Here is a 9,860-nt window from a genome sequence, read left to right as displayed (position 1 = left end):
AGACTCTATACGCGTATAATGTCTATTCCTAGAAAATACATTTTTGAGCATAGGCATGTGATATATAGGCTATGTTTGTGCTGTGTATAAAATCTCACATGATTTGAAGCCCTTTTGATAAGTCCAAAGCCAAAAATTGAAATTAGGCTGAGACTTTGCGTTTTATGGGTCTTGAATACCCTAATTGGCTCCAAATCTGATGAAATCTTATGTGCTCCATGTTTAGGGTATGCAAAATGATTTGGTGAATTCATGTGAGTGCTTTTTGTGCCAAATTTGACAGTGAGACATCATGCGCGTATGATGTCTTCAGGGATAAAAAATGGTTTTGATGCCTTGTACTAGCTGGTTTTCACTTTTAAAAGTCAATTGTTCAACTTAGAAACTCCCTGTTTGGTATTTCAGTCTCCGAAAGAGATTTCTTCATTTGAGGACGTGTTCTTGCAAAGATTCTTCTTGATCTTTAATTCCCATGCATGTGGATGTTGCGGGGCACCCTTCCGCGGCTTTGATGTATCAATTGAACTCCCAAATACCCTTTTTGGCGATTTGTCGCTCAAAAAGCATCTTTTGCTGAGAAGAAAGTTGCCGATAATTTTTCTTGATGTTTGACCTTACATGTTGGTTGTTGATGATACGTCGATGACGCTTGTGAAGTTTGGTGGCAAACGGACACCTAGCTTGGTCGTGAGGCACAAATGATGCTTTGCGGTTCCGAAGCCTTACTCGATGTTCTGGTCCACTATTTGATGATCGACTCCGGAGGAGGCTAACTTGGCTTATAGACATGCTTGAGACATAACTTCTCATGAAGTTTCACATCATTTTGGCGATTCCTTCCCGATCAGTCTCTCTCGTGCTCGAAGAGGTTAGGGTTTTTCCGGTTGACCTATACCCACATCGGAGGTCATAGAGGTGTTCTTTTAGGTTAGGGTTAACCCTCTCTCAAGTCTTGTAGCTACCAGTTGGGTGATTGATGCGTTACGGCCCCATTTCGGTTTCTTCCACGCAAAGCCACATTGCCGTTTTTTGAAGTTTTACGCTACAAAGAGAGTGTAGAACAAGAAAAGCTCATGGTAACAAATCTACCTCTCATATCTGACGCCGATCGGTTTGTTGTGTGCGTCATACGGAGTCGTAGAAGATCCGAGCGCTCTAAGTCTCTCAAGCTCTCTCTCACTTGTAATAGTGAAAATGAGCTACTAAGTGGACCCAAGGAAACTTATATCGGGGTTCCTTCGAACACTTTTTACCAAATTTGACATGTACCCTTATCTTGTTGTGAAATATACTTTAGGCTCAGAAATTTCTTCATTTAGACTCCGATTGCTCGATTTTTGAAAAATCTGTCATTTCGCCCAAAAAATTGGCCAGATCGGCTTTCCACAACTTTTCTCATATTTGCAACCCATCTTCACCATAAGGTGTCATTCACTTATTGATCACTCCCATATTTTCTTTTGTCTCCATGTCACCATTTCACTTGCTTTTTCTTTTTTTTTAAATAATAAAAAATAAAGAAAAATATCTAACTTGACCCGAAAATTATCCAAAAATCAAGATAATCAGATTATAGTATGATAAACCACTATATAAATTTATACGTATTATTTTTGGCCAGATTGCTCCGTTTTCTCAATTTTTTTCATGAAAACTACGATTTTTACATATATACACACACCTAGAGGCTCACCTTGGTGTTTGTTCTCTATCATCTATTATCACACAATAATTAAGGACATATCTACTTGGGTTTACCAAAATAATCGCAATTAAATGCAAAAACCTGTAAAATCATGAAAAACAGTGTCCCTTTTTTTACACTTGTAGCGTGTTGGTTCCGCATTGAAATGCCAATGCCTCCCCCCTTCCTAGTCGAAGTCCTCCTGGAAGACAGTGTAGCGCCCATGGGCATGTGCTGTGTATGGGACTCAAGAAAGTGCAAATGATGGCCATGTAAATTGCGGCCCTATATGCATACTTAAGCAATAAATGGAAAATTAATGTTGTGCAAGAGGAAGGTATAAGCGTAATGCTTATTGGCATTCAATGTTGAAGCTTCGTATGGAAGTATGCTCCTGGTGAAGGCGTCAGAACAATAAACTTTCCAATATCATTGCTCTTTCTTTGATAGTCAAAAAAGTTTGTGAAAGCCAGAGTGCCCATTGTCTTTGTATCTGTGACTGTTCTTTGTTTAGGTTTCCAATTCTGAACTTTGGGTATTAATTGACTGGAACATGCATTTGTTTTTTTGTTGAAGTTGTTTACTGGTAGTTCCTGAGGTTGTTGCTTTCGAATCCAGATTCTTGTATGCTGGCTTTGATCCTAAGGAACTTCTTTGGTATCCATATCTATCTTAGGCAAGAGTTCGATTTCAGCTTCTTGTTTGTAGTAGATGTCATTGGAGAGCTATTTACAATATCTTGTTGCTCATCCTTGGCAACTTGATCCTTCTTGATCCAAATCTTCTTGGTAGCTTTGTTGTATGGAATATATGGGTTTTGTTGGGGTGCACTTGTGTGACTTCTATCCTTTGGTTTATGATTCATCAAACTCTCATTGTGAACAAGAGTATTTGCCCTAATGACTTGCTCTTCCTGCCTTGTATGTCTCTTTGGAATCCATTGTTGGACATTGGGTGCTTGTAAGGGCTGATTTCCTTTCTCCGTCGGTTGTCGTACTGATTGTTTGTTTGCAGCTTTTGTAGCAAAAGGAACTTGCTATTTTTTTGAATTAGATTGTATACTCACAGTGTTCTAACTCCAGTCAAGTTGTACGTTATATCTTCTCTGCCAAGGTTGCCCTAGCAATAAGGCATGTTGTGTGTGCGTATCTTCTACCACATAAAATTTATACGGATAGACATGTTGGTTGACCTGTACTATGAGCACCGTCCATCCCAGTAACTTAATCAAGTGTTCTGAATAAATGTGGAGTTTTTGTTTTGTTTCCTGTAATTGATTGTCAAGTTGAAGTTGCTTGTAAAGGTTGTAGGAGATCAAGTTGCCTTGAGCTCCCGAATCAAGCATTGATGTGGCCTTCACTTGATTGTGTCCTATTTTGACATTGATTTTGGGCTCCTTTATGTTCTCTGTGTCAAAGTCTGTTACTTGAATGGCATTAATATTCAGAGGTGGTCCATGTTGTTGTCGTTGTTAAAGAAGCTTCCTTTTTGTTATCTATTACTCGGTCTCTGCTTGAGCTTCTGCAATAATCTTCTATTTTTCTTGCGTCCATTTCTTTGCGTGATGGATTTGTTGGAGCATATTTGGGGCTTGTGGTAGATGAAATCATTTTAGTCCACAACCACTAATCCAGTTAGGCATTTCTTTCCCATCCAATGTAGCAAGCTTGACTGCTCCTCTTGGTGATAAGTCTTTGATCATAAAGGGCTCCGTCCCTCACTTTTTAAGTTTCTTAGCATGTTGTTTTAAGGTGTAAATCAAGACATAATGGCTTGTTTTGATTTTTTTTGGATCATACATGCTTATCAAAAAATTCTTTTTTCCTTCGTTTTTGTGCATAGATGGAAGCTATTGCTTTCAAGCAAAGCTCATCTAGCTTTTCAAGGTCATCTATTCGTGAAGACATTTCATGACCTGTCCACTCTAGACATTTTGCTACTCTTAGCGTTGGGATTAAGAATTCCATAGGCAGTATAGCATTGAATCCAAAGACCATGTTATACGGTGTTGTTCCTATTGAGGTTTTGTAAGCAATTCTATATGCCCATAATGTTGAATGTAGCTTTTGATCCCAATCCGTTCTAGACTCTGATGATATCTTAGTTAAGATTGTACATAGAGTTCGTAGCTTCTGCCTGGCCATTAGCCTGTGGGTGGTAAGGAGCTGACTTCTTATGAACTATCATGAAGTCTTCAAGGAGATTTTTGATTATCTCATTTATGAAATGTGTGTCTTGATCATTGACAATTTCTATAGATAGACCATATCTAACAAACATTTTCATATTGAAATTGTGAAGTAGTCCAGGCATCAGCTTTTTATGTAGCTTTGTAAGAAATGTGGAATACAATAAGGATCTAGTAGCAAGGAGAGTAGAGAGAGATACGATGCAAAGTAGATTAGTGGAAAATCAAAAACTTTAGATTAACACACTATTACAAAGTGATGGCGTCATCCACCCATGCGCTCTCAAGGTAGAGTTTAGATGGCAATTTAGACAACTAGAGTAAGTAGGAATATGAGGGACTAACATTCCTTACACAAGGATGTGTTGTGTGCGTCAAGTGTGCACACCATTCTACCGAATTACTCATGAGAAGGAGTCCTTATATAGATGTAAGGGAGCCTCTAAACGCCCATGTACAACCGCCCTTAGATAGCCAAGTCCAAGTAGGACTCTCCCATGTGCCCATGTGTAGCCGCTTTTGGGTAGACAAGTCCTCCTAGAACTTGGCCATCTGCCAAGGAAATCCGGCCACCGGCCAAAGACCACCGGCAACTGGCGACCAACCACGAACACTCGACGGCCATTTTCTGATTGTCTTTCGACCGTCGTCCAGCCAAGATAGTTCGACAAAAAGGAATATTCCGGCAAAGGGAATGAAAATTTGGCCTTGAATTTTCTCTGTATCCACGATCACAAAGAGCGATCTCATCAGTGTGCAAAGTTGGAATCCACCAAATATATGTGCACCATTGGCTTCTCCTCATATGGAGGCCTTACAAATTGTGGAACATACATTGTGGTGGCAAAACTGAGAGAGGTGGGCATTGCAAGCATACCAACAAGCTTTAGCTTTGACCCATTTTGTGAGATAATCTGTGGCCATGATGATATATTGGGCATGTGTTTTGTAAGCAGGGGGTGAGATAGGTCCTACAAAGTCGATTCCCCACTTGGCAAAAGCTCTGGCTCCCATCATTGGTCGTAACAACATCTCATCCCACTTTATTGGTATGTTGGTTCTTGAAAAGATTCACATCGTTTTGTATATTCGTTCGCGTCCATATGTAATGTTGGCCACAATATTCCAGAGGTGAGGACAATTTTTGTCGTCTTTTCCCCTGAGAAATGGCCTCTACTAATCCCTTCATGTGCTTGTTCCAGGATTGGAATGTACATGTTCTCTTTTGCAAACAGCCAAAGTTGGTTATCCTTTCCTCTTTTATGGAGTTGATTTTCAATCAGAGTGAAATCACGAGCTTCTATTTCTATCGTTCTCTGTCCTTCTTTGATGATATTTTTAGGAAATGTATGTTTCTCCAAGAAGTCAACAATGTATCGAGTCCATTCTGGCATAAGTGTTATTTGAAACAATGTTGCATGTTCGATGGGTGGGCTTGATCTACATTTGGCACAACTAGTTACATAATATCAACACGCATAGTCGGTCCATACACTTCTAATTGTTGCAGGCGTTGTAAAGGTTTGTAAGTGAACAATGAAATGTTAAAGCTTGATTATGCACTTCCAGCAGATAGGTTTTGTATTCCTCGGGGTTTATGCACACTCTTAGGATACCATCGGAGCTTAAATTATATAAACGTCCTCCAATCAACTGGAAGTTCTTAGCTTGGTGAATCGTTCTTTGTTTAAGGTCTAGGTCCATTTGATCAAATTCCCCGGCTTGTGATAGTAGCTTTACGATCTCTTGGGACCACTTAGGAACCATTTTTATATTGAAGAGATATGCATCCGGGAGATTATCATCTACACCCTCTCGAGCTTTTCCATTTGGTAATCGAGAAAGGTGGTCTGCTCTGAGATGCATCTTCCCCTTTTTAACCACTACCATAAAGTCAAACTTTAGCAATATGATGAACCATCTTACAATTCTCCCAGTGTTGCATGGTTTGTTGACAAGGTATAAGAGGGCTTGATGGTCTGTGAAAAACACAAATTTATTTGCAAGGAGATAATGCCAAATTTCTTAACAACATAAATCATTCCAATCCTCTCTCTTTCGGTGGTTGTGTAATTTTTTTTTGGCACTATTTAGTTGTCGGCATAGCTGACTGGGAAATCCATGGTTCCCTCTCCTGTTGAGCCAGAACACATCCTATAGCGAGTGCAGATGCATATATATGAACGTAATATATATTTTTCCAATCAGGTGCCTATAGCACCAGAGCGAATACAAGGGTATCTTTTAATTTCTTCAATGATTCCTCGCACTCATCTGTCCATTCAAAGATCACTATTAATCTATACAAGGGTTGGGCGGCGATAATGACATACATATGTATGAACCTCCTGGAATAACCACAATGTCCCATAAATTATTGTACTTGCTTTGCATTGGTTGTCTTAGGCATTTTGATAATTACCTTAATCTTATCCAAATCTGTGGATATGCATTTTTCGAGGCAATATGCCCCAAGATTCGTCCTTGTCTTACTATGAAAACGCATTTTTGTGGATTAAGGAAAATCCTATATGTCTTGCATTTTTCGAATATCTTTTTGAGGTGTTTGATATGTTCCTCTCTTTGAACAAAGTGTACACATAGGTCATCCATATAGATTTCCAAGAATATCCTCAAGTATTTCTCGAAGACATGGGCCATCAATCTTTGAAATGTTGCAAGTGCATTTGTCAACCCAAATGGCATGACACAATATGCAAATACGTCCCATTATGTGTCAAATGCCATTTTATATTGGTCATCGGGTGCAATTGCAAGTTTATTGTAACCAGAGAATCCATCCAAGAAAGAATATGCATGCTTTTCTGCCACTCATTCAACGATGTGGTTCGTAATTGGTAAGGGATAGTTAACCCTTATTGTGGTTGCATTGACTTTTTTGAGGTTGACGCACACTTAGAGTTTACCATTCCTTTTGGGTACAACAACAATTGGAGACATTCAATCAGTGTGCTCTATTTCATAGATAAACTCCGCCTCCTTCAGCTTATCAATCTCTTCCTTGATACTCTTAGCAAAGGTGTCATTGTACATGTATGGCCTTTGTCTGCTAGGTTTTGCATCAAGTTTTAAAGGGATAGTATGCTGACATATTGTTGAATCCACTCCCTTTAAATCCTTGTAAGACCATGCAAACACATCCTTATATTCCTGAAGAATGCTGAGAAGCTCCTCTTCCTCTTCTTGGCTATGATCGGTGGCTATATAGACGGGTTGCGGTTTCTCTCGGGGTCTTGCTAGGTCTACTTTCTTTGCATCTTCCAGCCCATCATAGGACTCCTTCTCCCCGGTCTTGCTAGCTCTACTTTCTTTGCATCTTCCGGCCCATTATAGGACTCCTTCTCCAGTCGTTCTCTTCTGGGCTGTGTCAGCACTATCTTCTGGTCTTGAATAGTGAACTTTCTATAATGGGATTGCTATTGTCTTTCTCATCTTCTCCGTTGTCAGTTTCGGTTGTCCATACTTCCCTCAAAGTCTTCTTGAGCTCTTGGTACCTTTTGTTACGTTCAACTTTCGTTAATTTCGGTTCTTCTATTTTGTTCGATTCTGTTTCCATTTTTTTAAATTTAGTTTCTGCATTCAACTTCTGAGTTTGTCTTTTTACATCCTTAGGAATGTCTTTTGTCCTAGACTCTCGATCTCAAGAGAATTGGCATGATATTTCATTTTTAATGCAGTCTTCGGCCTTTACCAGAGATAAGGATTCCATTCTATTTTTTATTTTTGGCCATCATTGATTGCTATAAAGATCAAACAATTCTATCAATGAGTACCCATCCATCCTAATGGGCAAGCAAGAGTCTTGCCATTAGTGATTTTTTGGGTGTTACTTTAGCACTACATACTTTTAGTGCGAAGATCACATTGAGTATTTGAACGTCTTAAACTCGTAAAGGCTTATCTCTACCAAGGTGTATAGATGAAGCAAACATTTCAGGCAGCACAATTGTCCCCAAGAAATCCAAGATTATGGGCTTTCAAGTCTACCAAAGAGATAGTCGTGAATATGATTTCAACTTGAGTGGATCCCCTACATTCTCTATAGCACTAGGAGTGGGACCCTTCTTGTGATTACTACATCACTCAATAAGTGTTGATAGTCAATTTTGGAAACCTTCACACTCTCCTTTTTTGGCAAAGAGCGTATTTATCTGCCTTGGGTAGTGTTATAAAATCTAATATCTAACCAACCCAAATGATTTTCTCATATTAAACTAATCATTTAATGTGGGAGAATAAACGAGAACAAGGGTTAGGATATAGACATGCGCTTATAGGTCTATCTCAACACAGGGCCAATGGTAATGGGGCCCAAATGAAAGATGGTCTATCAAATAGAAAGGCTAACCAATGGAGCATAAAGACCTTAGGGTTAGCTTCATTGAAGACCTCCAATAGTTAGTGTAAAAGGCCTTTGACCTTAGGTAAGCTAGGGTTGAGCTTGAGGTGGGAACCCGGCCCAAGCTTAAGGTGCTTGAGGTGCTTGACGTGCTTGATGACTAAGGTGCTTGATGACTGAGATGCTTGAGGTGCTTGATGACTGAGATGATTGAGGTTCTTGAGATGCTAGGGTTGTACTTGCGGTAGGAACCCGACCCAAGCTTGAGGGGCTTAAGGGCCAAGCTTGTGGTGGGAACCGGGTCCAAAGCTGAGTGGCTTGAGGTGTGCAAAAGTCAACACTAATCCCTACAAGGAGGGGGTGGATCCTACAAGAGGGGGGGATGAGAGAGAACATCCACACACTCACTCAAGGCAAGCTTGGTACAAAGAAAGCAAAAGGGACACTTGTCAAGTTCCTCCTCATGTTTCCCTCATGGTGTGCTTGAAGCCTATTGGTTGGCCACCCAAGGGGTCCAATAATAATTTAGAAGATTTAATTAATTGTTTTTACATTTATCAAGTCCTCTCTCTCTAAGGGAAAAGGGGGACACTTGTCATAAGGCTACCCTTGCTACTTGATTGGCCTCCTGCTTGTGATTGTTTAGGCCTAGAGGGGTCCAACGAGCTTCAAGCATGAGCTACAAGGGGGGGTCGACCAAGGAAGCTAGGGGCATGCTTGCGGGGGTATACTCTCCCATACACACTCACACACACTCTCATTGTGTGAAGTGCAAAGTGCAAGAGCTCCCTCTCCCTCCAAGCAAGTAGAGAGGTTGAGAGCCTACACCAACACTCTTGGCTATGGAATGCAAATCCAACCAAGAGCCATGCTTCAATGCTTAAGCTTTCCATCTTCTCCATCTTCATTACTATGCTATTATGTATGCTAGTAAGAAGAGTGATGATAAGTGAGGAACTAGTTCTTTCTCCTATGAAATGTTTCTTCTTCCTCTTCCCTACCCTCATTCCGTGCTATCTCTCTCCACCTTCAAAGGTGTTTGAGGTCTTGGGACTAAGGCTTGGGATAGTTAATGCTTTCCACAAAGTTCATGTTATGCTTGTGATGCATGAAGCTTTCCATCTTCATAGCATCACCTAGGTCACAAGGAACACAAAGATTGTCTTGTAACAAGTCTCTCTTGATGGGAGAAATCATAATACAAATGCCTACTGGAGGGGGGACCGGCTCCACATAAATCCGGTCCTCAATTGTTGTCATGTTCTCTAAATTCGCTCTCTTGCAAAAGTATTGTTCATGCCAAGTTTACTAAATGCTATGTTTATGTTGCTATTTTGAGTTATGATCACCCACTATGCTCACAAAGTAATTTCTCAAAAGTACTCTCTCTAATTTCCGCTACTCTCAAGTTAATAGGCCAATTCCATTACAGGTAGTAAGTCCTTTTCACACTCTCACTAAAGGACTTGGATTGGCAAGATATACCAAAGGGTTCAGATTGTTAAGGCAACACCCAAGATTAATAGTTTAAGTTTATTTAGCTTCACTAATGTCTATGTTTAGTGATTAGTAGGTCAAAAGAATTTGGATAATGTATTCTTACATGTTGAAATATCCACTTGACCTTT

The sequence above is a fragment of the Adiantum capillus-veneris genome, chromosome 21 (assembly GCF_014529385.1).
Source record: "Adiantum capillus-veneris isolate H3 chromosome 21, ASM1452938v2, whole genome shotgun sequence".
In the NCBI taxonomy this organism is placed as follows: domain Eukaryota; kingdom Viridiplantae; phylum Streptophyta; class Polypodiopsida; order Polypodiales; family Pteridaceae; genus Adiantum; species Adiantum capillus-veneris.
Note: the sequence above shows the minus strand (reverse complement) of the source record.